The sequence below is a fragment of the Diceros bicornis genome, chromosome 31 (genome assembly GCF_020826845.1).
Source record: "Diceros bicornis minor isolate mBicDic1 chromosome 31, mDicBic1.mat.cur, whole genome shotgun sequence".
In the NCBI taxonomy this organism is placed as follows: domain Eukaryota; kingdom Metazoa; phylum Chordata; class Mammalia; order Perissodactyla; family Rhinocerotidae; genus Diceros; species Diceros bicornis.
Genome location: NC_080770.1, coordinates 13,311,632 through 13,319,635, shown reverse-complemented (window position 1 = coordinate 13,319,635; position 8,004 = coordinate 13,311,632).

Here is an 8,004-nt window from a genome sequence, read left to right as displayed (position 1 = left end):
TAGGAGGAGACAGAATATGAAAAAACAAAAAGTAAATTCTACAGTATTCCAGGAAGGAGTAAATGCTATTGAGGAAAAAAAATATGTCAGAGAAGGGAGATTGGGAATGTTCGGGTGATGCTGCTGTTCTAAACATGGCATCAGGAAATGCCTAACTAGAAGATGACAATTGACAGAAGACCTGAGGGAGCGAGGGGATGAGCTGTGCAGGTCCTGAAGAGAAGGTTATTCACGACTATGGAAACAGCTGCTATAAAGTCCCTGAGGGAAGAGTGTGCCCAGAGTGTTCACAGGGCAAGAAAGCAAGTGTTGCTGGAGAGTGAGAGTGGTAATAAACGAAGTAAAAACAAAAACCCCCAAAACAATAGGAATGGAGTGGGGTAGGTCATATAGTTTCCCAAAGTTGATGTGACAAACTTGGCTTTCATTGAAACAAGATGGGGAGCCGGTGGAAAGTTTCAAATGGGGGAGTGACATGGTCTGACTTGGGAGCCGTCAGCCACTTCAATTGTTGCTGGAAGGTTAAGTAGGATGAGAACCAAGAATTGGCCATAAGATCTAGCAATGTGAGGAGCACTGATGACTTTAACAAAAGCAATTTTGGTGGAGAGGTGTGAGCAAAAGTCTATTGAATCAGGTTTAAGAGAGGATGAGAAGAAAGGAACCTGAGTGAGTATAAATGGCTTTTCCTGGGAATATGGCTGTAAAGAGAAGAATAGAAATTGGGTGGTTGTCGGGGAAAGTGGAGATAAGATCTAGAGTACAGTTGGAGGGAATAAGATGGATTGCTGAAATGCTGAATGCAGAGAAGGTTGTGAGTGGAAGATTCAGGACCTTCAGGAAGTCAGGTGGAGTCTCCTGGTGCTGCTCAAATTACTTCTACAGTGACTGAGATCCTAAAATGAAAAGAAAATATGGCATAAGAATTACATATACTTTCTCTCCTGTCACTTCCCTAGACGTAAAGAAGAACCAGATCTCTGGCACAACCAAACTTCACATTTTACTTTACTTATTCTCTTGAATTTTAGAACCCATGTGATCAGTAAAGGATGGATTTAGGAAACTGGGCTGAGTGTATAGTAACACCTGATGCTATGAGCATATACAATACCTGAGTTCATTGAGAGCTGTAAAGTCACATGAGGCGGCTCAGCTTTCTGTTATTTTCTGTATCCTGAGTCATTGTGGGGGCCGGCCCCGTGGCTTAGCGGTTAAGTGCACATGCTCTGCTACTGGCAGCCCGGGTTCGGATCCCGGGCGCGCACCGACGCACTGCTTGTCTGGCCATGCTGAGGCCGCATCCCACATACAGCAACTAGAAGGATGTGCAACTATGACATACAACTATCTACTGGGACTCTGGGGAGAAAAAGGGAAAAAAAAAAAAGAGTCATTGTTCTGGATCTGATATCAAATAGCCTCCCTTGAAGTCAGTTTTGGTGCATCTCCTTCTTGCTTTGACTTTGGTTCTGGAGCACCAAGTGGTATAAAATAGAAATCCAAGAAATTTTCCTAAAGAGATAGCATTTGTTGTCATCTGGGCACACTGATATGCTCAATATGTGGGGTGAATGAATGAACTGGATTCTTTTTGATTTTCTGATTCTTATTGTCCTGACTGGATAGTAAGCAGGGAGTAACTTAACCAGGATTTTCTGGTTCTAATTAGACTTTGGGCCAAATAAGTGTCACTGTTTTATCTCCCTTTTATCAGCTAATGTACTAAATTCGAATTGATATTATCTTTACTTTTCTGGAATATTCTGTAAACAGCAGGTATTTTCTTCTGATCCCAAGTCTACATTTTTTCCTCTGCCACGTACCTCTTCCACGTCTGAACCCTCCATGAGAACAACTTTCAAGAAATCTTGCACTGGTCTTTGTGCCCTGATCATCAAATTCTCGTCTAGGATGCTCTTCCTAAATTAATTCTGTAATGCTGCTTATCCTCCGATTTCTGTAGGAACATCTTATATTGATTGACACATGCTTTTCCATTTTTACCTCCCTGTCCTGTTGTATGTAGTGGATCAGAAAATGACTCGTCAGCCTTGGCACTGAGCAAACGAACTAGAGATAAGTAACTGTTAGATGATACTTACTCTACATATAACCTTAGGAGGTTGCATGACACCTAGGTAATTCTTGGGGGCCAATGAGATGTCAAGTCTCACTTTCAACCTTGTTTACAGGTTTGTCTACAATATGGGTTTGGCAGACACCACTTATTTTATTTATTTATTTTTTTGGTGAGGAAGATTGGTCCCAAGCTAATACCTGTGCTAGTCTTTGTCTATTTTGGATATGGGATGCCGCCACAGCTTGGCTTGATGAGCGTTGTGTAGGTCTGTGCCCTGGATCTGAACCAGTGAACCATGGGCCGTTGATGTGGAGTGCGTGAACCTAACCACTACGCCACCAGGCCAGCCCCAGGATACCACTCTTAAGGCAGTTGTCCTGAGATAATTTGTAATAAATCAGTGTGACTAAATTTGGAATAACCCAATTAGATTCTGGAATTATTGGCTATACCTGCCAGAACTTCAGTGACAGGTGCTTTAGGTTTGAATTTTTTGTTTTTACTGATATTTCATTGTTACCATTCCTTTTCCTCTCTGTTTGTGAGTGGCAGTGGGTGTGATTCATGAGCAAGATGCAGTTGGAGAGTTTTTGGAATTAAGAGATGTCTGTCCCGGGCAGGCCACAAAGAGCGAAAGTACAACGTGAATATGGTTTTGTAGACCTTGGTCTTAAAAGGCCAAGCCTCTAAGATCACGTATTATTGAAAACATGTGATGATTGAAATATACAAACCCTTAGACAGGAAGGAAGAAGAAAGCCACAGCCTTAGTTATAGAAACGGACCTGGAGTAATTTCCTAGAAGCATAGTGAATACAAGTTCTTTGTGCCTCATAGTCAGAAATAGCAATGTGCAGAAGAGTTAGCAGTAAGAAGTGTTTAATACATAATGCCGGTTCTAGAAGAATTTGTTATTTACATATTTTTCCTTAGAGCTGATAGCTTTTAAATATTAATCGGAAAAGGCTGGTCCCTGGCTGAGAGAGTCTTAGTTTAGATCCTACGGAGGCAGATACGTCCGGGGCAAAAAGAAACCAGCCAGTGGTAATTGCAACCCTTAGTTGTACATCTCAGGTGTAGGAATTTTAGTTACTTTAAATTTACAGGAATTTTTTTCCCCAATTCCATCCTAAGACTCTTCTAGCTAAGAACTGACCTTTCAAAAGGTGGATATCAGTGTCTTCAAGATAACTTATTTTTAATATGTTGTGGCCCAAAACTGGGTGTTGAAGCTCCACTGGGATTAGGATAGTATCCACACGAGGCTGTGAGGTGGAGAGGATTGGTTTAGAGTTTTGAAGTTCAAGTGGATTCCTAGTGGCGTGAAAAGGGCATCGGCCTGGGAGAGCAACATGACCTTGGGTTTCAGGTGGAATGAGGTGGTTATCCACACAGAGAGGGATGGACATAGCATGTGGGGAGGTTGGAGCAGAGTGGGGTGAGTATGGTTTCTGCCTGGTGGGGGTGATAATGACAGTAGATTGTTTCATACAGGGATATTGATCCAAAAAGTTCACCTACTAAAGATAATGGGAACCAGATTTGTCACTGTTGGATAAGGGAAAAAAATACAGAAAGACAGATTAAAATGAACCTTGTTATTTTGAATTGGAATTGGAGATATAAATTTTAACTCATAGTTTTCAATATATATAAATATAGAAATAACATAAACATAGTCAGGCCTATATAGTACACGTTTTTGTAGTTTTATCCACTGACAGGGCGTGGGAATAGTGACACCTAGTGGCAATGATTACATCTAGCACCCATTTCTCAGTTCCTAAATACCATGTTTTAATTAAACCAAGTCTCCTCAGAATGAATGGCCAATGCCAGGGCTGGGGCAGGAAAAGTACAAGATAAACATGGAACATCTTTTGGTGCCAAAAAACTGTGGAATTCCTCAAAGAATTCTAGAGAAATATCAAAAGAATACAAGAGCTATCTAAAGAGGCTCCCACTGGTCAAATCTGAAACAGTTTGAGCATAAATATAAATAATGACAGTAATGAGTTATAATCCATAGACTAAAATGGAAAACCATGAGTGAATACTGATATAAGCAAGTAAATTGAAAGGGTAATGTGGAAAAGGATATTTACAGTCTCAGAGTATCTCCCCGTAAATACAAATCAATTACCAAGTGAGAAACAGTTGCTTTATAAGTGAGGAAGCCTGGAAGACACCATCTTACTCAAGTGATCAAATCTGCGTCATCAGTAAAAGGAAAAATTGAAACTGTGCACCACCTGATAGGATGCAATAAGAATGCGGTACCACTTCTGTGATAATTCTGCCAAACCTAACGATGAAGAAATGTCAGACAAACACAAACTGAATGCGTTCTACAAAATACAAGTGTCGAGGTGGTGAAAATCAGAGGAAACGTTGGAGACTAAAGAGACAGCTAAATGCAACATGTGATTCGGAACTGGATTTTATTTTATTATTTTTGCTATATAGGACGTTAATGGGGCAATTGGTGAAATTTGAAGGAGGTGTGAAGATTACAGCCAGTACTATATCAAAGCTTAAGTTTTTGGTTTTGATAACACTGAAACTTTTAATGTCAGGACCTCTTTTGCACTCTTAAAATACTGACAACTCCAAAGAACTTTTGTTTTTGTGGGTTTCATCTATGCAAATTGACCATATAAGAAATTAAAATAAAAATTTAAAATATTTATTAAATAATTAAAATAACTGCAATAAACCTAGCATGTATTAAAATAAATAGCATATAATTTATAAAAAATGACTATTTTCCAAAAAAATGGAAGAGTTACATTGTTTTCCATTTTTGCATGTCTCCCGTCTGGCTTCATAGAAGACAGCTGGGGTCTCATATGTCCTTCTGCATCTAGTCTTTGTGGTATGTTGCTTTAGTTAAAGTATATGAAGAGGGCCAGCCCCGTGGCTTAGCGGTTAAGTGTGTGCGCTCTGCTGCTGGCGGCCCGGGTTCGGATCCCGGGCGCGCACTTACGCCCCGCTTCTCCGGCCATGCTGAGGCCGCATCCCACATACAGCAACTAGAAGGATGTGCAACTATGACATACAACTATCTACTGGGACTTTGAGGGAAAAATAAATAAATAAAAAATTATAAAGTATATGAAGAAAACTTTGTCTCATACAAATATATAGTTGGAAAAGGGAGGAGTATTTTAATAGCTTTCTCAGATAATTGTGGCTATTCTTCTTTGATACCACATCAAATCTCTACCAAAGGTAGTTTCCTCAAGGTTAGTTGTACTGTGGAATCAGGAAATATATCAAGAAATTTTGCATACTCACTTATATTAAAATCCATTGGTCTCTCTTGTATTTTGAATGAAACTTTTACACATGCATGCTTTTACCACATCAGACCTTGGTTATTTGGAAAATATTGGTTCACTCAGTTATGCAGATCTTCCAAATGTCAACATGTTTCATTATGCAACTAAAATAAAATCACAGTTGTATGATCACCACTGAGCTCCCCAGCTCAGTGCCAACCTCAGGAGTAGGGAACACAAGTTTTCTAAAATTCTAATTTTTGCTTGTAAACTTGAATTTTATCACTGGATGCAAAAACTGTAAGTTGTTTTCTTTAAAGTGACAGGGATATTTCATTCAGTTTCTAGAAAATATCTGTCAAATACCCAAGTCCAAATAGTCAATGTTTTTCTGGCTGTCCTTTTCTCAGCTAAGTGTGGTGTTCTATGAAAAAAGTGGCTGGTTGAGCTCATGACTCAATTGCATAATCTTCATATTTGATACACAATAGAAGCGCTTCATACATAGTTTCCATTTCATTAGCAGGATATTAAAAAGACATGAACCCAAGTGTCGACATTTAATAAAATGAATAATTTTTACTACTTCTATTCTTAAATGAAACTGGCTTTTCCCCCTTTACTGTGAGTATAGTGGGGTGAAAAACACAACAACTAACATAGTTTTGGTGGCACTGCATGACTGCTTAGGAGGCAGTGGTGTTCATCACCACTGCTTTTGCACATCTGTGCAAAGTTCAACATGGTGAAAAAGGCCTATCATGTCTTAGTATTATTATGAAAATAGTTTTGATCATGTGGGCTCACAGACATCCAAGGACCATATATTGAGAGCCACTGCAGTGGGAGAATGTCCTCATTTGTAAGAAATGCACTCTAAAATATTTAGGGGCAAAGGAGTATTGTATCAACAACTTACTCTCCAGTGGTTCAGGGAAAAAAAGTGAACTATATTTGCAACACTTCTCTAAGTTAGAAATTGTTTAAAAAGTAAGACATATTTTATCTCTGCTTTATCTCTATCCATTTTACATTAAACTTATATTTAAATTTCATTATCCTTTCACAGCAAAATTCTGTATTAAAATGGGAATTTCAGGAAAATGGCCTTTGTTCATTCTGTCGCTTTGAGTAATTCTTGGAACACGGCATAAAACCCCGGAACTAACTGTGCTCAAGTTTGAGGACAATAGTCACATATTATGTATTTTTTGTACACTATTGATTTTGGCTAGACTGCTGACATTTGTTCTCTCTTTTAATATTCACAACAAAGTTACAAGGTAGAAAGCAGTATTATCTCCTTTTTACGGAGTATGAACAAGAGCTTTAGCTGGTTTAACTAACTTTCCCAAATTTGCATAAACTAAGAGTGGAAAAACTGGTCTATGAGTCCAGAGGTTAAATTCTTAACCAGTAGACTCTGATGCCTTTTGGAACAATGGTAGATGCTTGTGTTGGAATGACTTAAATGACAAATGTAAGGTTTATGAACTAGCTCACAGCAATGTGAATAATATCAGGAGAAAGTTAAAAAGAAAAGACAAAAAATAGTAACATGTGGACTTGTCTTTGTCTTTCTTCAACACCCTTTCCTCTTTGTGGCTGGCGACTGAGTTCTGCAGTATATCCAGACGCAGAATACTGTATGAACGGCAGCTTTGGGGATCTCACTGTCCATTAGAGAATGTGATGTTGGAAATGGAAGTCCTTTTCCTAACACTCAGGGAAGCCCTGCATTTACTTATTTGAGAGCAGATTATAACATTGAAAATATAATTCAGATGTCACTAAAAACAGTAATAGGCCTTCAATTCAGGCTTATTGAGTTTTATTTACTGTGAGCCTTGATTTTCAATTTACTTCAAAACTACATAGTCACATTCGTGTCACGACTGACACTTAGAAAACATAATAAAAATCTTTAGCTGGAACTTTTATTCCAACTGAGTAGTAGAATGAATATATATATTTATCATACATATAAAATTATATATATATGTATACATAACATGAAGACATATATACATTTATATTTATCCTTGTGAGATATATACATAAATTTAGTCTCTTATAAGTAAATAAATTTTAAGGCTTAACCTTATTGGAGTAACTATAACATTAATTTATGGAAGAATCAATAGAGATGGATTTGTGGATTTTCTTGATGCCAAGAAAGATGGTTTTTCTTTAGGTCCTTGTCTCCTCCTAAGGATTTATGTTCCTGGTCGAGTCATTTTATCATCTCTGCTGCTGATTCTGCCCGCCAAACCCATAGAAATGGAGACATAATAGTCTTTTGGTTTCAAATTATATGATTTAGGCTGTTCAGCATATTAGATAACACCTGAAAATTACCTAGTGAAAATAGTTTCCTCCAATTTAGCATTTATTGGAAGGGTTGTGTGCCAGGCCAACCTCCCAGATGATTTCACAGGCCTCATGCAGACACAGGTATCAGATGGCACCTTTTGCCTGATATGCTCTTTGGGCTTCGGTGTTTGGGTAATCTGAAGAGGGTGAGCCTTCACGGGGTTGACACCGTGGTGAGAAAACCCCATGGACTATCTAAATGAGTAGGAAAATGAAGGCAGCTGAGCATGGTATGCCATATAAAACCACTTAAGGCAGTCACCACTT